Source organism: Budorcas taxicolor, chromosome 8 (genome assembly GCF_023091745.1).
Source record: "Budorcas taxicolor isolate Tak-1 chromosome 8, Takin1.1, whole genome shotgun sequence".
Taxonomy (NCBI): domain Eukaryota; kingdom Metazoa; phylum Chordata; class Mammalia; order Artiodactyla; family Bovidae; genus Budorcas; species Budorcas taxicolor.
Window position 1 is genome coordinate 64350218 of NC_068917.1, and position 21029 is coordinate 64371246.

Consider the following 21029-nt stretch of genomic DNA (forward strand, 5'->3'; position numbering starts at 1 on the left):
GCAAGAACACTGGAGTGGGTTGCCATTTCCTTCACCAATGCATGAAAGTGAAAAGTGAAAGTGAAGCCGCTCAGTCGTGCCGACTCTTAGCGACCCCATGGACTGCAGCCTACCAGGCTCCTCTGTCCATGGGATTTTCCAGGCAAGAGTACTGGAGTGGGGGTTGCCTTTGAGGAGGGGGAATTTGGAGGGAAAAGGAAGGGATGGAAGACTGCTATTTTTAGCTCAAAACTTTATGGAACTATGTGCCTTTTAAAATATAAATACATACACACACATTAACTTTTATAAAATGCGTCCTTTTTTTTGGTCAACCAAGGATTGAACCTGGGCCCCTGGCAGCAAAAGTGTGGAGTCCTGACTACTGGGCCACCCAGGAATTCCCAATATAAAATGAAATTTTAAAAAACATGGTAGATCCTTGACATTCTAAAGGCACACACCCTGAGATCTTTGCACATCTCCAAATTCACAGATACTGTTATGGCACTTTGCAAGGATTACTGCAAGCAGAATGCAACACGGATGCCAAGCTGCACGCCACGCTTGCCCACTTGCTCTAGTGGCCCAGCAGCACAGAGCAGGCCAAGTCTTGATTGAGCAAAATGACAAGTAACCAGAGAACACACACCTTAAGATCCTTGGGAAGTAACAAAAATGACAAACTCTAAATCCATCAAAACCAAGGGTCTACAGTGCCATGAGAGTATTAAGCCACAGGCCTTTGCTGTAACTTGAAAGTTGCAGATGGTAAAATGCCTCAAAGCAGTGGCCGTGAGTTGGCCATATCCATTGTTGAGTGAAGGGTCAACAATGGTCAGCAGCAGCACACGTGCCCGGACCTCTACTCAATCAATCAGGGATCAAAGAGCTCAAGGCTTTGGGGAGATTAATTAGACAAAAAGCAATCACTGCTCACAAGTCGACAGCCTTGTGAAAGGAAACACATACACTAATAAGTGTCAAGTTCCAAGGAGGTGATTATTTTATAGCAGTAACAGGGAAGAAACATTCTGGTTCAAGTTTATTCAAAAGAAATAAAACAGGGAGTTGTCTTCGGAAGCTGCACCGGCCCCAGAGTCACTCTGAGAACTGAGAGGCCATGTCGACTGGGGCCCTGTTAGGTGAGAGCAGGCAGCAGCAGACGCCGAGCTTACTGCTTCTCTCCTAATGTGGAGACCAGAACCAATGCTGCAGTAACTGCTGAAGCGCCATCTTAAGTGCTTCTCACTTACTTTATCTCTCATCTTCAAAACACCCCTGCGAGGTGCGCCTTATTAACCTGACTTAACAGATGAGGGGAACATAAAAGACTAACTCCCCAAGTAAGCGGTATTTAGATGCAGCATATCAGTTTGAAAGAATAATGATATTCTGTCCAATGCCTTTCTTTTCAACAAGCAGCAGAAATATGACTATCTGAGGAAAAACAGCCTCCTTATTTTTTGAAATGTCAGTTACCTTGAGTATAAGAAGAAACCACCACTCTTTTCCACAAAAGGTCATTCACTAAAATGTCAGACACTTAATGTTCAATCCCCTTTCTATAGAAATGGCATAAGTAGGAAGGAAACTGTAGTCTCAAAAGTACCATTCTAAGGAAATTCCCAGGGCTCAGAAACCTATGTGAAGAGACTATTGAGGTGGCTAAAGATGCCCTGGGAAAAAACCCAGAGATTAAATAATGTTGGAAAAAAGGTAAACAGTCCATATAACTTGATATCACTTAGAGATTGTCAGCCCTACACTAGATGCCCCAACAAACAGTCCTTGAAATCAACTTGAGTACTCCAGGCTCTTCTGAAAGCACCTTAGGGACAGAACTATGATGTTCTGTGTGCCTTATTGTCAGGGCAGTGCAGGATTCCTTACTTCCTCCTCCTCTTCTTTAAATTAAGATTTTTTTTTATATGAACCATTTTTGAAGTCTTTATTGAATTTGTTACAATATTGCTTCTGTTTCATCTTTTGGTAAAGAGGCATGTGGAATCTTAGCTCCCCAGCCAAGGATCGAACCTGCAACCCCTGCATTGGGAGGCAGAGTCTTAACCACTAGACCACCAGGGAAGTCCCAGGGCTCCTATCTTAAGGGGCTCTAGAAGTCGTGAAACTAAATCATGGCATTAGAGATGATCAAAACCTGGAGAAACACTTATTCTCCATAAATTAATAACTGCGTTGAATTACCGATTTAGAGATAACTCCAAACTAATTTCTCTTTAATGATAATATTCTTTTATCTCAATATCATGTAATCAGTCAATTTATGATCATTTAGATTAGCAATAGAAATCAAATCCACTATGATAAAAGCTAATTTTAGCCATAAAACTGGCCAATTAGATTATTCAACTGTTCTTTCCAATATCTAGAGTGTCAGAAAGCACTTCAGGATAACTCAGAGCTCTTAACTGAATGCAGTAAGTTCATTCAACTGATTTAAGGACAAGGGGATTTATGATTAAAGGATGTCGGGAAGCTCACAAAATCTCCAGCAGGGTGCGAGAGCAGTACTGGAATGAAGCAGAGCATCCAACCACGATATGAAAATCATTATTGCCACGGCCACTCAAACTTTGCATGGACCCTGCTCTGGATTAGTTGCTCAGAAGAGTAGCTGTCACTGCACCTTCTAGACTAGCACTATCCAATGAAACTTTCTACAGTGATGGAAATCACTGGCATAGCTGCTGTGCTGTCCACTAGTCTCTGGCAGCTACAGAGCACCTGAAATGTGGCTAGTGTGACTGAGGAAATGAGCTTTTAATTTTATTTAACTAATCAAATGTCTACTGGACTGGCCAGAGTAATTCTAAATGCTCAAATCGTTCCATATTGCTCACACCTGCATCCAGACCCCACTCAGGTACCTATGACCAAGGGAACCTAGTTCTCCTATCTGCTCTGAAAAATTCTACCTCGGAAAATGGGACTCACAATTTACAGCCTATCCAGATGTAAAGGTTGGGGTGGTCAGAAGACTCTGGACAGCTGCTACTGTATCATTCCTCTGACAATCTGAGCCCCTATCTATGTGTTATGTGCAGATGACTTTGTAATACATTGCTCTACATGCAGTGGGGTGTCAGGTGATCAACATGAAAACGAGAGAGAAGAAAAACAACAGAAAGTCAAAGAGCTGGTGTCACAGCACACGGGCACAGACAGCGCAGACATCTTTAACTAGTATTATCTTTTTATATTTTTTGCTGCCCTGGGTCTTAGTTGCAGCATTCGGGATCTAGATCCCCAACTAGGGGTCAAACCCACTGAGAGCACAGAGACCCAAACACTGGACCACCAGGGTAGTCCAACTAGCATTTACTGAGCCGTTCCATAGGCCACAATAAGGAAATAGAGCTCTAGGGAATTTAAAAACTGAGGCCACTTAAAAACACGTATTTCTAAATTAATTTAAAAATAACAGTATATAATTACATACTAATTTATGAAAAATAGTATCTCCCACCAAAAAAAAATGAGAGGAATTGTTTTACATTTTTGCATTAACAGAAGACAGCTAGATTCTCATATTTGCTTTTGCATTCAGACCTTTGCAATATCACACACACGTGTACACTCATGAAACATGTTATATTGCAGCCTGGATGAGAGGGGGGTTTGGGGAGACTGGATACAAGAATATGTACGGCTGAGTTCCTTTGCCGTTCACCTGAAGCTATCACAATATTGTTAATCAGCTATACCCCAATACCAAATAAAAAGTTTTAAAAGATAAAATACATAGTAAATTAAATGAGGAAAGAGGCATTGTTTTACATTTTTGCATTAACTGAAGACAGCTGGATGCTGATATTGCTTCTGCAATCAGGCTTTTGCAATATCACACACACGTGTACACTCATGAAAGAATGAGAGTGAAAAAAGTAAGTTGTTGTATCATTATGAAAATAGTTTAACCTCACAGACTCCTTGAAAGACTCTCAGGGGCCCCTACTGGTCCTTGGACTATACTTTGAGAACTGCTGATTTAATGAAAATTCTAAGTATAGTGGGGGGTGGAGGAATGGGGAGTGAGCACTGAAATGCAGAGGGCAAAACTAGTAGGAGAAATTATAAGGAGAAATCAACAGACTCATAAAAAGACAAATTCTTATCTCTAACCAGGGGAAGTCAATAAACTATGTTTAAACTGAAAAATTGAGTAGATCCAAGCATAGCTTTTCATACATGTATGTAAATATCAAAAGAATTAGCTAAGAGTTGAAAGTGGGAGTCTTGGGGAAGAGGAAATGGGATGCAGGGGGGTTAAGGCCGAGTACTTAACAAATCTTGTTGGATTATCTGACTTAAGTGTGTGTACTTAGCAAATTACTGAGACATATATATATCTTTGGTAAAATTTATTTTTAAAACTATAAAAAGAGCCTGAAGAGACCATAATCACCCCCACCCTAACACACACAATTAGAAAAAGTTGCGAAAGAATTCAGTTCAGTCGCTCAGTTGAGTTCAACTCTTTGCGACCCCATGGACTGCAGCATGCCAGGCCTCCCTGTCCATCACCAACTCCTGGAGCTTACTCAAACTCATGTTCATCAAGTCAGTGATGCCAACCAACCATCTCATCCTCTGTTGTCTCCTTCTCCTCCCGCCTTCAATCTTTCCTAGTATCAGGGTCTTTTCAAATAAGTCAATTCTTCATATCAGGTGGCCAAAGTATTGGAGTTTCAGCTTCAACATCAATCCTTCCAATGAACACCCAGGACTGATCTCCTTTAGGACTGACTGGCTGAATCTCCTTGCAGTCCCACGGGACTCTCATGAGTCTTCACCAACACCACAGTTCATAAGCACCAATTCTTCGGCACTCAGCTTTCTTGATAGTCCAACTCTCACATCCATACATGATAGCCTGGAAAAACCATAGCCTTGACTATGGACCTTTGCTGGCAAAGTAATGTCTCTGCTTTTTAATATGCTGTCTAGGTTGGTCATAACTTTCCTTCCAAGGAGCAAGTGTCTTTTAATTTCATGGCTGCAATCACCATCTGCAGTGATTTTGGAGCCCCCCAAAATAAAGTCAGCCACTGTTTCCACTCTTTCCCCACTTATTTGCCATGAAGTGATGGGACTGGATGCCATGATCTTAGTTTTCTGAATGCTGAGCTTTAAGCCAACTTTTTCACTCTCCTCTTTCATCAAGTTCAGTTCAGTTGCTCAGTCGTGTCCGACTCTTCGCGACCCCATGAATCGCAGCATGCCAGGCCTCCCTGTCCATCACCAACTCCCAGAGTTTACTCAAACTCACGTCCATCGAGTCGGTGATGCCACCCAGCCATCTCATCCTCTGTCGTCCCCTTCTCCTCCTGCCCCCAATCCCTCCCAGCATCAGAGTCTTTTCCAATGAGTCACTCTTCTCATGAGGTAGCCAAAGTACTGGAGTTTCAGCTTTAGCATCATTCCTTCCAAAGAGCACCCAGGACTGATCTCCTTTAGAATGGACTGGTTGGATCTCCTTGCAGTCCAAGGGACTCTCAAGAGTCTTTTTCATCAAGAGGCTCTTTAGTTCTTCACTTTCTGCCATAAGGGTGGTGTCATCTGCATATCTGAGGTTATTGATGTTTCTCCTGGCAATCTTGATTACAGCTTGTGCCTCATCCAGCCCAGCATTTCTCACGATGCACTCTGCATACAAGTTAAATAAGCAGGGTGACAATATACAGCCTTGACGTACTCCTTTCCTGATTTGGAACCAGTCCGTTGTTCCATGTCCAGTTCTAACTGTTGCTTCCTGACCTGTATACAGGTTTCTCAAGAGGCAGCTCAGGTGGTCTGGTATTCCCATCTCTTGAAGAATTTTCCACAGTTTGTGGTGATCCACACAGTCAAAGGCTTTGGCATAGTCAATAAAGCAGAAATAGATGTTTTTCTGGAACTCTCTTGCTTTTTCGGTGATCCAGCAGATGTTGGCAATTTGATCTGTTTCCTCTGCCTTTTCTAAATCCAGCTTGAACATCTGGAAGTTCACGGTTCACGTACTGTTGAAGCCTGGCTTGGAGGATTTTGAGCATTACTTTACTAGCATGTGAGATGAGTGCAATTATGCAGTAGTTTGAGCATTCTTTGGCATTGGAATGAAAACTGACCTTTTCCAGTCTTGTGGCCACTGCTGGGTTTTCCAAACTTGCTGGCATATTGAGTGCAGCACTTTCACAGCATCATCTTCTAGCATCCAAAACAGCTCAACTAGAATTCCATCACCTCCACTAGCTTTGTTCATAGTGATGCTTCCTAAGGCCCACTTCACATTCCAGGATGTCTGGCTCTAGGTGAGTGATCACACCATCATGATTATTTGTGTCATGAATATCTTTTTTGTACAGTTATTCTGTGTATTCTTGCCACCTCTTCTTAGTATCTTCTGCTTCTGTCAGGTACATACCATTTCTGTCCTTTACTAAGCCCATCTTTGCATGAAATGTTCCCTTGATATCTTTAAATTTCTTGAAGAGATCTCTAGTCTTTCCCATTCTATTGTTTACCTCTATTTCTTTGAATTGATAGCTGAGGAAGGCTTTCTATTCCTCCTTGCTATTCTTTGGAACTCTGCATTCAAATGGATGTATCTTTCCTTTTCTCCTTTGCTTTTTGCTTCTCTTCTTTTCACAGCTATTTGTAAGGCCTCCTCAGACAGCCATTTTACTTTTTGCATTTCTTTTTCTTGGGGATGGTCTTTGATTTGTTACACAGCAATAAATAACTGAAACAATGTGAAACTCTGCATCTCCCAACAAATAAATATTCAAATACAATCCCCAAGGGACACTTTTGTTTTTTATTAATATTTGGCGGGGGAAGGGTGTCTATTAATGTCTTTGGGGAAAATCACTTTTAAACCATCGTTAGTCCACATGGAACAGATGAATGCCCCCAAACCTCTGAGTTCCAGAAGATCCAGGGATGCCTGGCTACTTTGGTAACCACTTCTCTTGATTACAGTGATTGTTTCAGAGATGGATATGTGACCCAAGCCATACCAGAATTAGAGTCTGCCCTGGGGACTTCTGCTGGTACCATTAAAAAAAAGATATTCTTGTGCTTGCTTTGGCAGCACACATACTAAAATTGGAACCATACAGAGAAGATTAGCATGTGCCCTGTGCAAGGATGACACACAAATTCATTAAGCGTTTCATATTTTTCACTGACTGGGATCCTTTTTTGGGGGGGCTATGCCGCATGGCATTATGGATCTTAGTTCTCAAACAAGGGATCAAACCCATATTCCCTGCACTCAAGAGTGGGTTAACCACTGGATCTCCAGGGAACTCCCTCACTGAGATCCTTATCAATGCCAATGTTAGAGAAGGGAAAAAGGAAGGCCTGACTATCTCAAAAGAAAAAAAAAAGTGAGAAAGAGAGAGGAAAAGAAAGAGATATTCTCTTCACTCAGACTGCAAGCTGTGAGGGGGATGTAACTCTAACACTGACGGTGTCGATTTTTGCCTATTTGAGAATGAAGCCAACACAGAAGGAAGCAATTCCAAAGACAATGTACTGATGATATCAAGACCCTGGGATCCAGCCATGACTGTAGTTGGCATGATCCTAGGACTTCCTATCTCATGAGCCAACAAACTCCCCTTTTACCTTAACCAGGTTCATGTTGGATCTCTGTCACACAGTAAAGCTCAAATCATAATCTTAATAAAAAATATAAATAACATGGCTATATTGAAACATTTTTGGATCTAAAAAGAGTATTTTAAAACTTCAGTCAGTTTGGGAGGTATGAAATGTGATGGAAGGGAGTCATGAATCAAGATCATGCTTATTCAAAACTCACAAGCATCTCTAGCAAACTCAGAGATCCAGTCTGAAAGCTATAAAAGAGCTCATGCTAAGAAGATAAGTGTTCTATGAAAAGCTGCCTGTCTGAAGCCTTCAAACCAAGGAAAAAAGCTTCATGTCTTTTTAAAAGATTTCAAAATGTGACTGCATCCATATGGCAGAAGATAGCACAAATAATTTACCAATTTCTAAGACTAAAGGAGGGAGGAGAAGGGGACAACAGAGGATGAGATGGTTGGATGGCATCACCGACTTGATGGACATGAGTTTGAGTAAACCCCAGGAGTTGGTGATGGACAGGGAAACCTGGCGTGCTGCAGTCCACGGGGTCGCAAGGAGTCGGACATGACTGAGCGACTGAACTGAACTGTATTTGACCCGAAGCAAGTGTACACTACAATATTTATCTGTAGGAACAGATTGTTAGTAACCTCCAAACTAAATATAATTAAGAAAGTACACTTATACCACTGCTTATTACATTAACATGATCAAGAGCTAACTGTTTTCTCAATAGATTCACTTTCCTAATAGTGCTTTACTTCAGTTCAGTCGCTCAGTCATGTCCGACTCTTTGCGACCCCATGAATCGCAGCACGCCAGGCCTCCCTGTCCATCACCAACTCCCGGAGTTCACTCAGACTCATGTCGATCGAGTCAGTGATGCCATCCAGCGATCTCATCCTCTGTCGTCCCCTTCTCCTCCTGCCCCCAATCCCTCCCAGCATCAGAGTCTTTTCCAATGAGTCAACTCTTCACATGAGGTGGCCAAAGTACTGGAGTTTCAGCTTTAGCATCATTCCTTCCAAAGAAATCCCAGGGCTGATCTCCTAACTCCTTATTGCCAAATTGAGACTTAAATTGAAGAAACTAGGGAAAACCACTAGACCATTCAGGTATGACCTAAATCAAATCCCTTATGATTATACAATAGAAGTGAGAAATAGATTTAAGGGACTAGATCTGATAGACAGAGTGCTTTACTTAGACTAATAAAAAAAGTTCATTTGTGTTCCAGGAGAACAAGCCAGTTAATAGCACATTTTAAACTATCTGATTTATATACTGACCTACCCATAAGCTTTTCAACAATATACTTAGTTTGTAAAGAAAAGTACACCCATACTCAAACATCATCTACCACATAGCAAGCGATCTGCTGCCCATCTGCCAGGGAGGACCTGCAAGGCTATACCACTAAGAAGCATCTTAACATTCTAAGAACTCTTATGTTCAATATCCCTAATCTAGATAAAACCCTAGCAGAAATATAAACAGAACTTTCCCTCTACTTGTAGAGATGACAAAAGTGAAAATAAATATGTAAGAGTACAAAACAGACAAGGTCCCAGTCAAGCAGGCTAGGATTTTGATGGGGTTCCAAGTCCTGGAATCCTAAAATCTCATCCATATTCTGATCTGACCAACTAAGTGAGACTAGCTAGGCACGCAGGTGCCCAGGGTTAGCTTCAGATACCACATCCATCAGCCTAATTTCTTTCTTTCAGTTTGGCTGTGCTGGGTCTTTGTTGCTGGGCATGGGTTTTCCTAGTTGCAGCAAGCAAATTTCTCACTGTGGTGTCTTCTCTTGTTGGAGAGCATGAGCTCTAGGTATGCAGGCTTCAGGCACGCAGCCCAGCATGTGGGCTCAGCAGTCATGTTGCAAGGGCTCAGTTGTGCCACAGCATGTGGGATCTCCCTGGATCAGGGATCAAACCCACGTCCCCTGCATTAGCAGGCTGATTCTTAACCACTGGATATGACTAATTTCATCATCTCTGGTTCTGTTGTGTCAGGGCTGGTTCAGAAATTGGACTTGTGTGCTAAGACTTTTCAGTCTTGTCTGACTCTTTGTGACTCTATGGATTGTAGCCTGCCAGGCTCCTCTGTCCATGGGATACTCTAAGCAAGAATATTGGAATGGGTTGCCATGTCCTCCACCAGGGTATCTTTCCAACCCAGGGATCTTTCCAACACGAACCCGTGTCTCTTATGTGTCCTGCATTGGCAGGTGGATTCTTTACCACTAGCACCACCTGGGAAGCCGAAATTGGACAGATTAAGTCCATTAAAAAGAAGTCCATCAATGACTGAACATGAGCATGACTGGGGATGTCAAGCTAATGCCAGAAGCCCTTACCATCTCACCCTACTCTTCAGTGCTCCCACGTCACCACCTTGTTTTCCAGTGAAAAATCCTTAGGAATTAGCTGACGTAGAACTTTATAATTCAGTCTGAATAAGTTATTAGCACCCTACTTATACTCCAGTGCAAAGTCAAAATGCTTCTACTAAAACCGCCTGTTGAGGCCAGGGACTATATATCCTCTCTCTCTCCGAAAGTGCCTGATATAAACTCAATGAACTATTTGTCAAGTAATTTTAGATATTTTACTGGCCCCTCATGCAGCATGTAGGATCTTACTTTCCCAACTAGGGATCAAACCTGTGCCCCCTGCATTGGACGTAAGGCATTTTAACCACTGGAATTTTGTATATAAATGAAATATAACACCGTATTACCCAACAAGTCATTTTCCTGAGAATCACAACTATCCCTAAAATCAGCCAGAAGTCAGAAAGAAGAAATCTCAGAAATCTAAAACAAAGATCAAAGCCTACACATATATGAAAGATTTCCTCATAGGAAAGTCCCTGAAGCCCTCACAACAGTCTTTCGTTTGAAACAAACAAAATTCAAGTTTTTCTAGTTTTCTAACTAACTGAAGACAGGCACAAAAAATTCTAGAATGAGGACCAGAGGCGGCTGCATGCTGACAGCTGCAAAAAGGGACAGCTGACCCACTAAAGGGGAAAAAGGGCCCAACAGCATGTACTGGAGGGGTTATTAAACCTAAAGATCTTAAAAGCCAAGGAAGGTGCTTGTGAATTTGATTTACAAATTCATTCATCTAACATTTTAAAGCTCCTACTTTGTTTAAGATTAAGCACTGTGGAACAGAGAATTTCTACGGCAGTCTTTACTGTCATAGGGGCTCAGTGGCAACAAGACATACGCAGATAACCATAGCTCAAAGAGAAAAGCATTAAGTGCCGCCTAAGAGATGATGGTGCTCAGAGAAATGAGCCTGTCATTTCAATGAAAACAATCTACAGTATTTGCTGCCTATGATAAAATTTGAGCTTTCAGGTGAAAACAAACCTTTTGGAAAATTTGTGTTTGCCACCATAGGCTTCAAAGCATCCCAAAACTCAAAGTCTTCTGACAAGACCATTGGTAATGTTAATGTCATGTGATTTTTAAAATACTGTATAATAAGTGGGTCGACAATTGAAAGATCTGCAAACTCGGTGAAACAATATTTTCCAAACATCCAATGTTGTAATCATATTACAAAATAACGTATGAGTAAAAAAATTCAAAGTGCAAGATATAAACTAATATATTTTAACGCAACAATATGATATGGCTTCACATCCTACAGCAACTAACCACTTAAGAAAATTACATCTGTCAAGTTTGTTACAGTAGCAGAAGAGAATACCCAAATTCATCTGAAAAAGCTACTAAAATACTCTTCCTTCCAACTACACATTTGTGAGATGCTGGATTTTTCTTTCAGGCTTTAATCAGGAGTATAACACAAGGGACTTCCTTGATAGTCCAGTGGTGAAGACTCTGCACTCCCAAGGCAGGGGGCACAGGTTTGATCCCTGACTGGGGAACTAAGATCCTGAATGCCACACAGTGCAGCCAAAAATAAAAATAAAAAAGACTATATCACAACAAATAGAACATTAGAAGCAAGTATGAGAATCCACCTGTCTTCTATTAGACATTAAAGAGATTTGCAAAAATGTAAAATACTGCCATTCCAAGCATTCTTGGTGCCTAGAACTTGGTTTCAAATACAATTCTCTAAAATAAGAAACCAGGGCTCCTTGAAGAAGTGGATAGTTCTAGGACTGGGGCAGGAAATATCAGCCTGCATATATAAGCCTTATATAATATATAAGCCTGCAGCATCTCACAGTACTAAAGTGTAACGAACTGCTTCAAACAAACATGATAATGGAAGTAGGGGAAAGCTCTTACCCAACAGGAGTAAGAGCTCTCAAAGACCAAAGTTGGAACAATTGAACAAAAAGATAAACAGTACAGGATTATAACCCAAAATACAAATATCCATAGGTCAATATCGATATAAATGATTAAACAAATGAGAGAGAAGAGACAGATCTGCTGTGCAGACAAATTCCAAATAATTTATGTAGCTACTCTGCCCTTAAAGCGGCTAGAACATAACTCTCCACTCCTTAGTGTGAGCTGGTCACAGTGACTTCCTCCCAGGGTAAGGGATGGAAAGGGACGGGAGGAGAGCGAAGGGATGTAACAGTGGAGAAATCTGACCAACACTGTCTTGGCCAGGTGACCAAAGGCAACATCAACGGTGATAAATCATATTGATAGTCTGAATCTTGGTATGTACCATATGTTCCTGTCATGAGGATGGTCTTCTCCGAAGACACCCATAACCTCCGTCTAATTGTGGGAAAAATCAGACAAATCCCAACTGAGGGATATCCCACAAAGTATCTGACTGGTACTCCTCAAAATTATGAGTCACTGAAAACAAAGAAAGTATGAGAAACTGTCACAGCCAGAAGCTTAAGGTGACAAAATGACTAAATGTAATGTCATCATATTTAGCAATGAGATCTTGCAACAGAAAATTGACAGGAGGTAAACAACTAAGAAAGCTTGAATGAAGAATGGACTTTAATAATAAAGTATTGATAATGGTTCATTAATTATAACCAGTGTACCATACTAATGTCAGATGTTAATAATAGGGAAGCAGGGTGGGGGTTTATATTTATGGGAACTCTGTACTATCTTCACATTCTTTACATCAAAAACTGTTCTAAAACATAATATTTATTTTTTTTTTAATGCCACTCTTTTCACTAGATATTTGTTTTGGAAAACAGTTTTCATAAAGATATGTTATTTAAGTTAACATGTAACAGGTTAATTATTTTTAATGAATACTTAAAATTTTCCCTCAATATTAATTTCTAATATGCTAAATATCATAGCTATAACTCACAAACTCTTTGGAGTCATCAACAATTTTTAAATGTGTAGAGGAATTCTAAGGAATTCAAAAAGTTTGAAATAGCACTGAAATAGGTTAAGTTTCACATATATGGAAAATGCATGTATGTGGAATCTCACTTTAAAAAATAGGATAAATGGAACTTTTGTGTAAAGGTAGCCTTCAATTTATACATATATTGTGCTACTCAAATTTACAAAACAAATTACTTAGCATTTTCTCAGCAATATTACCTTCCAAGATCACTCATGAAGTATGCCTTTTAACCTGTTACGATGGTAGCAAACAGTCAAAGCACCTGTGCAATTTAAGTAACACTGCACTATACTTACCACTATACTTCAATTAGTTGGATGAAAGGGTGGAATGCCTACTAAGAGCCAGGCCCTGTAGGTACCTTACATGTATTCTCTCTTATGGATGGATGGTCAAGCAGTGACTGTCATCCCCATGTCTAGGGCCAACATCACCTGACTAGTACAGTAAGTGAAGGAGAAGAGGTATGAACCTAGGTCCAACCACAAAACTTCAGCCACCAGGAAGACACAGGCCCAGTGGCTGATAAGAGAATATTCAGAGGAGACGCAATTATTATTACTAGTGTGACACGCTAGGAAGTAATGCTCAAAATTTTCCAAGCCAGGCTTCAACAGTACATGAACCGTTAAATTCCAGATGTTCAAGCTGGATTTAGAAAAGGCAGAGGAAACAGAGATCAAATTGCCAACATTCGCTGGATCACCGAAAAAGCAAGAGAGTTCCAAAAAAACATCTATTTCTGCTTTATTGACTATGCCAAAGCCTTTGACTGTGTGGATCACCACAAACTGTGGAAAATTCTTCAAGAGATGGGAATACCAGACCACCTGAGCTGCCTCTTGAGAAATCTGTATACAGGTCAGGAAGCAACAGTTAGAACTGGACATGGAACAACGGACTGGTTCCAAATCAGGAAAGGAGTACGTCAAGGCTGTATATTTTTACCCTGCTTATTTAACTTATATGCAGAGTACACCATGAGAAACACTGGACTGGAAAAGTGCAAGCTGGAATCAAGGTTGCCGGGAGAAATATCAATAACTTCAGATACACAGATGACACCACCCTTAGAGCAGAAGGCAAAGAAGAACTAAAGAGCTTCTTGATGAAAGTGAAAGAGGCAAGGGAAAAAGGTGGCTTAAAGCTCAACGTTCAGAAAACTAAGATCACAGCATCTGGTCCCATCACTTCATGGCAAATAGATGGGGAAACAGAGGAAACAGTGTCAGACTTTATTGTTTTGGGCTCCAAAATCACTGCAGATGGTTGTCGGGAGCCAGCGTGAGGAATCCCACCCGTGACAAGGTCATGCGGAAGGAAGCCTGACAAAACCCAAGGCCGTGTTCGGCTTCAGGGATTCCCCCTGGAAATTCCTGAGCATCCACCCCCCAAGACCAGAATCTGCCTGCTGTACTATGTTATGCTTTCCACCTACTCTTCTGTCATAAACAGGGGACTGTCCCCCCACTACCTTCTTCTGGAAAAAAATTAGAGCTTTTAGATAATCAATCTCCTGGGCATAATACGAGTGTTTCAATCCAAAAACCCCTCTGATGGCTTTCTAGCCTGCCTGCAGGACTCGTACAGCTGCGCACGTGATTGTTTGAGGCCTCCTGACCGCAGGAGGCACAGGAAGCTTAAAACATCCTAGGAATGTCGAGGCTTCCGAGGAGTCAAAATCATTAGAATAGGAATAGATTAGAATCATTAGACCGATTAAAGGTTTCATTTGTTGAGCCAATACTTGCTGCCAAATTTTCATATCTTTTATTTTTAGGTATAGTTGGTATATAGGAAAACAGGCAGTAGACCTGGTATTAGCAACACTAGATCTTTGAGTTAAGTAGTTTCTTTGTTATAACCCACTGCACATTTGTTCTATAGGAACGTAACTTTTTTGTACTTTGAGGGTGATACAGAGTAAAGAAAAAACACTTCTAGGGAAGAGGAGTTTTCTGGACAATTATCCAGGAAGAGAGCCATAAAAATGTTAACAAGCCTCTTGGCCAGAAGATAATGTAAACCACCTGAGACCTTTTGTATACGGGAGGGTATGCAAAAAGAAAGCCTTGTCTCAATGAGGGTCAGGACTGCTGCCCCTGCATAACTCTATTTCTTTATGTACAACTTGGGGTATATAAGCTGATTTTGAAAAATAGTTTTTGGAGTCTTGCACCAATGCTGGGCTTCCCCATGTCGTTCTTTTCTTTTTCCGGCTGAATTCCCATCTGGAGCAGGGAGGCTCATCATGTCTACTTATTTGTCCCGGCTTCTAAGATCCGTAAGAGAGAGAGCCCAAGGCGGGGCACTCTCCGATATTCAAACGGACACTGGTGGCCTAACGTAGATGGTGCAAGCTCCTTGTCTGGAACTTTATTGGTCTTCCACATAATCCAAGTTATTCAGCCCTCTTTCTCTACTTAATTTTCCTACTATACTATTGTTTCTTAATCTAATCTTATATTAATAAACAAATAAGTTTTTCTCACGCCAACGCCATCCCCGCTTCGAATTCCCTGGATCCACCGGGGCTGGATCCCGGCAGATGGTGACTGCAGCCATGAAATAAGAAGATGCTTACTCCTTGGAAGGAAAGTTATGACCAACCTAGACAGCATATTAAAAAGCAGAGACATTACTTCGCCAACAAAGGTCCGTCTAGTCAAGGCTATGGTTTTTCCAGTAGTCATGTATGGATGTGAGAGTTGGACTGTAAAGAAAGCTAAGCAGTTAAGAATTGGTGCTTTTGAATTGTAGTGTTGGAAAAGACTCTTGAGAGTCCCTTGGACTGCAAGGAGATCCAAACAGTCCATCCTAAAGGAAATCAGTCCTGAATACTCATTGGAAGGATTGATGTTGAAGCTAAAACTCCAATACTTCGGCCACCTGATGCGGAGAACTGACTTATTTGAAAAAACTCTGATGCTGGGAAAGACTGAAGGTGGGAGAAGGGGACAACAGAGGATGAGATGGTTGGATGGCATCACTGACTCGATGGACATGAGTTTGAGTAAACTCATCCGGGTTGGTGACAGACAGGGAGGCCTGGCATGCTGCAGTCCATGGGGTGGCAAAGAGTTGGATGCGACTGAGCAACTGAACTGAATTGAACTGACGGTGAGCAAAGGTTAGGAATAAGGATTAGGAGATTGGAGGGATGAAGCTGAAAAGCAAGGTCAGAGACAAGAATTGGAAGTTGAGTGAAAAGAAAGGTGTGTAAAATAACAGCTAAGGGGTGGAAATTAGAGTAAGGGTTCTGAAAGAGCTGGGAGCATGGGCCGCTGTTCTCTTCCTCAAATCCTCCTTTACTGCCAATACTACACGCTGCCAGCACCAAAGACCACACTGCCAAGCCTTCGCCATTGCCAACAGACCCTAATTTGGAAGGTCAGCAGGATGCAAGATAAGCTTTTTCTTCTGCTTCCACTGCTCCTTGCCTCTTGGCTCCTCCCAACCATGCCCTCCAAGAGGCTGGTGCCAAACAAGAATCAGAGAGCACAGCTTTGGGGAGAAGAGGGGCTGAGTGATAGAATGCATTCCTCGTGGCAGGATCACCTGCTAAAAGGGGAAGATCTTGATCTGCCTAAACTTGTCAGGGAGATGGTCAGCCAAGATGGTGGCCCACCAGTAGGATGCTGTCTGAAAGACCAGCATGCCCAAGTCAGTCAGTTACAGGACAGAATCTGATAGTACTGCACTTCAACTTCAAAATAATTTACAACAAACTTCGCTGCTTTATCCTGTTCAGAACTTTACACCTGCACTGTATTGTCCCAGAATTGTTCCTTTCTCAGGTGCTACATTTTCCCAAAACTTACAATGACTAGCTAGCCAACTGATCATCCAGATAAAAGAACATCTGTAGCCACTTTACACTCAGACGATGGTAAAAACTTCACAAAGGTATGCAAAAATCTATAGAAACCATTCATAAATGGCTTCTTTTAGCTGATTGTTTATTTGAGACTATATTTTAACATTTTTAAGAAGTCTAAATGTATTTTCTGTTATTTAGAAAATGTTGCCTGACACCCATTTGAGTTGCCCTTGCCACACACAACCTTTTCAGCAATTTTTAAAACAGTCTTTATTGCCTTTTACCCCTGACAGATCAAGACACATATTTCTTAAGAAAAAAACTAAACTTTTATCAAGAAGAAAGCCATTTTGAAGCACTGGAGACACTATTATTGATGGTGCCTTTTCAGGAAGAAAATGAAAAATGGATTTAATTCATTTCTTATACCAAGTTTACTTTCAAAGCAGTATATCCCTTCACTTCTGAATTATTTATCAAATCAAGAGTATTCAGCAAGCAACTGATACTTCACCTGCTGAGCTGCTTTTAACATTCTATTCAAAATAAAATACAATGTATGTTACTAAATGTGCTTAGATTTTTGTATTATCTGTGATTCTTCTCAAAACTGAACCCCCAAACGGTGGGTTTTCTTCTCCCTGTACTCCTTTCGCAGATCCTCTCTGCAGTAGAGACGAAAACGGAAGGACTACAAAATTGAAGGTCTTGCATTTTTAAAGAAAGACAGCTGAGTGGATTTTAAATTATAACTCACTAATTAAGATGTATTGAAAAATCAATTACATCCAGTTAACAACATCTTATACAGAAGAAAGGGGGAGTGTTTCACCCTGATTATTTTAAACTTTTAAGAATCAGGAAATAAAGCATTGGTAAACTGTTATCAAGTACACAAAGCAACAAAGCACCAAGCATAGTCTGCAAAAAGCAGACCCAGCACTCAATCATCCTTTAAAAATATGTCAAAGAAACAAATCAGTTTGCTAATTTCCATCTATATAAGGAAAAAAATTACTTCCAATGGGATTCTTTTCAGTAACAAACTTTCTTCTAAGTGCAAAGGCAGATTTGGAAAATTAATTGATTTACAATTAACATGGAATTAATTGGATACAAGTCTTTTAATAGTACCATGTTTCATTAAATCTAGGATGCCAGTGCTTATAAAGTGCAATCCCATTCCATGTAACATTAGGGGGGGAAAGCGCTGCCAATTAAACTACAGCATAATGCTCACTTAGGGCATCCCACCCCTACCCCCTGGGTCGTCAATATTAAAAATGTGAACAGAATGCGGTTTAGAATCAAGGAAATACTGGAACCTTAAACATATCATTCAGATATGTTAGAATATCACAAGGAAAATTATCTACAGATAAAATAATCTTAGATACTAAAACCATAATCTATCTATATTACACTAAAGTGTCAGTACTCTAACACAATTCCTAATCTGTTTGAGCTGTCAGAAAGGTAACTCAAAGCTTTTAATAGATGTATAATTAGTGAAATGCAAGGCACCTCCTAAAATTGAAATCTGGAGATTAAAAGCCACTATTCAGTGATGGAAATGATGAAAACAACTGTAAGAGCAATAGTTCACTCAGAAACAGCTGGTCTTTTAGCCTCAGTTCACTTTATATTTAGACAAAAGGTGCCTTGTAGAGTTACATTCCATCCCACCTGCTACACTCATAAAATCTGGCTCTACTGGACAGCATCCATATTTGAGAAATGTTAAATACAGTTAAAAAAAAAAGGAACTCATGTTCTTAAAACTGACAGGAAAATTATTTGTTTACAATAGACTTATATTAAAAAAAAACAAAACCTTTAGACTAACATGGAATCAATAAGTTGGGCTTTTCTTTCTCCTTTCTAGAGAATTTGAGGCAGATTCAAGATTCTGTACAGCAGTAGAGCAAATTTTGTCATTTCTCACCGTACATAAGATATTTTTAAGTCTTGCCCATACTAAACAACTCCAATTCAACATAATTCACACTAAGTACTTTAAATACTAAACATTTACATGCATTCTGTACCCAAGTATTTTTTTGACTTCAACTTCTCATGATAGTCTTGAGACAAAGCCTCTTTTGAGAGCACTGACCCCCTAAGTTTAGCAAAACACCCCTCTCTAAAATGCTTTTCTTCCAAATCTGATCACCTTCAGAATTTTGCTAGATACTTCAAACAGCCAGAATACAGCCTGACAGTATCCCTTGCTAACCATGTTTTAGGAAAATTTTAGGAAAGAAAAGAGAAAGCAAGAAAACATGTTGATTTCAGGACTTTAAAAGTCCTGGTTCGTTTTATTTAGCAAAACACAAGAGCCCAGAACAAGCCCTCAACCAGTTAAGTCTTACCTGGCAGGTCACCAAACCAACAGTGGTGGCAAAGCCAGTCTTCCCAAATTTCCTGGGATTTCCAGACCAGACTAAAGCAGTAGGAGGAGGCCTTCCCTCGGTTTAGGGGCTTTTTTAAAAAATCCTCTCTCTCTGCTCTCTCCACCTGGTCTCTTTCTCTCTGCTAATCTTTTAGCTTACCACGCTCACCACGGAAACCACAAAAACAGAATGTAGTTTCTCCAGAAAACAATGAGACACCTAACCCACCTTCTTTAAATTAATTTAAATCACAACAGCCAGTACAAGGATAACAAATCATCAGTGATGTCTAAGGCACAGCATTCTCCTCAGCCTCTAAAGAAAGATCCCAATGTACGTAATATCGTCAACCTACTACAACTGAAAGGTATATGAACATATTTTGGAAATATTTTTGCTTCAATTCTTGAAGGTGAAGGATTTCTTACTTCCATTCATTAAAATTAACCAGAACCCACGCATACTACTTAGTATTCAAGACTTTGCTGCGCCTTTTTTTCCTCCAAATTATTTAGAATTTGGGTCCTATTCAGAAATTAGCTTCCACAGTACCTTCCACGATGCTAGAAGGCAGACTGACTTAACGACAAAGGACTTTCTTTAGAAGAAAAAAACCTAACCCTCGACACCCCCTTTCCTTTACTGCCTAATGTTAATATCTAAGTAGTATAAATCTTTATGTCCTCCAAACGAGGGGAGGAGGGGGTAAGGCTGTTCTTCCCACTGCATTCCCCACAGCTCCTAGCACGAAGCCTGGAAGCAGAGGCCGTCCAATAAATGCCTATAAACACTTTAGTCCTCTGATAAGTTGGGGCATTCCAAAACACTAACTCCATCCGTGCAGGGTCAGCCTCCGGTTCCCGATTCCAGACCGCCTTGGCCTTGCTCTGATGAAATGAAATCTCGTCGCTCAAACAGACCCAGGATGGGGGCAAGGGAGCCACCCGACCCCATCCCGCAGATCTTCTATTCACCTCGCCAGGCTGTTGGTCGCAAGCCGTTCCCACCCGAGCCCCGTAACCAACGTCGCCCGCCGGCAGATGCAAGTGGGCAAGAACCCCCGCCCCACCCTGCGGACAGACAGCCTGGCGTCGGGACACGGGGGACGCCTGCGCAGAACACGCCACCCACTAGCCTGGCCCCTCCGTTCCGAGGGTTAACAATACTCCCTCAGAAAGACAGACAGGGTAGGCGGGGTTGGGGTGTGGAGGGAAACCAGTACGCGTCTGCGCGCGTCTGGACGCCAGGACGAGACCCCGCTCGCGCCGCCCACCCAGCACCCCTAGAGCTCAACCGTCTCCACGTGAGCGCGCCCGCGCGCGCCACCACAGCTCGCGTTGACAGGGTCGCCTCACCTGAGCCGGGCTCCGCCCCCCTTCTCGAAGGAGGAGGCGGTGACCCTTCTCCGATCCCACCCGACAGTGTCGGAGGAGGTGGAAACGTCCAGGCTGGCGGCTCCGTGATGGGATTCCTCCCTTTTCCTCCCACCCCGCCTCTAGTCCCTCAGCTCCTTCAGCCAGTTCGCCACCGCACTCTGAGAATACCGCGGCGGCTGCCCACAGCAAACGGAAGTGACGCAACACGACTCACTTACTCCGCGGCTTTCCTCCTCCTCTCCCATCCCGAGCTGCAACCAATCAGAAGGCGAGAGGGCGGGGCAGCGGCAGAAGTGCAGCCAGTCGATGCTCGGAATCCGGAGGAATTTACTCTGTTCCCGGAACGCTGACCAATCCAGGGTCCCAGGAGCCTCGCTGTGTTTACTACCGACTGAATCCGTGAGCCCTGCGACCAATAACCGTTTGCCTTACAACACGTAAAACTGTTATCAAACGCCTTTTAAGGCGGTATTTATCACCAAGCAGCTCTAGGTTTGGACTACAGAAA

At 41.7% G+C, this 21029-nt stretch overlaps 1 protein-coding gene and 1 non-coding gene across 3 annotated transcripts in view; one reads left to right on the forward strand and one right to left on the reverse strand.

Moving 5' to 3' along the window:
* Nucleotides 1-20699, reverse strand: part of ZBTB5 (zinc finger and BTB domain containing 5) — a 30209-nt gene extending 9510 nt beyond the window's left edge. For both annotated transcript variants that reach the window (XR_008199814.1, XM_052644734.1), the window contains exon 1: nt 20501-20699. The gene's annotated coding sequence lies outside the window, so the exon portion shown is untranslated. The remainder of the gene's footprint in view (nt 1-20500) is intronic.
* LOC128052932 (U6 spliceosomal RNA) lies at nt 7060-7166 on the forward strand. The gene has a single exon (XR_008199883.1). It is a non-coding gene; the product is annotated as a U6 spliceosomal RNA (small nuclear RNA).
* Nucleotides 20700-21029: the final 330 nt, after the last annotated feature.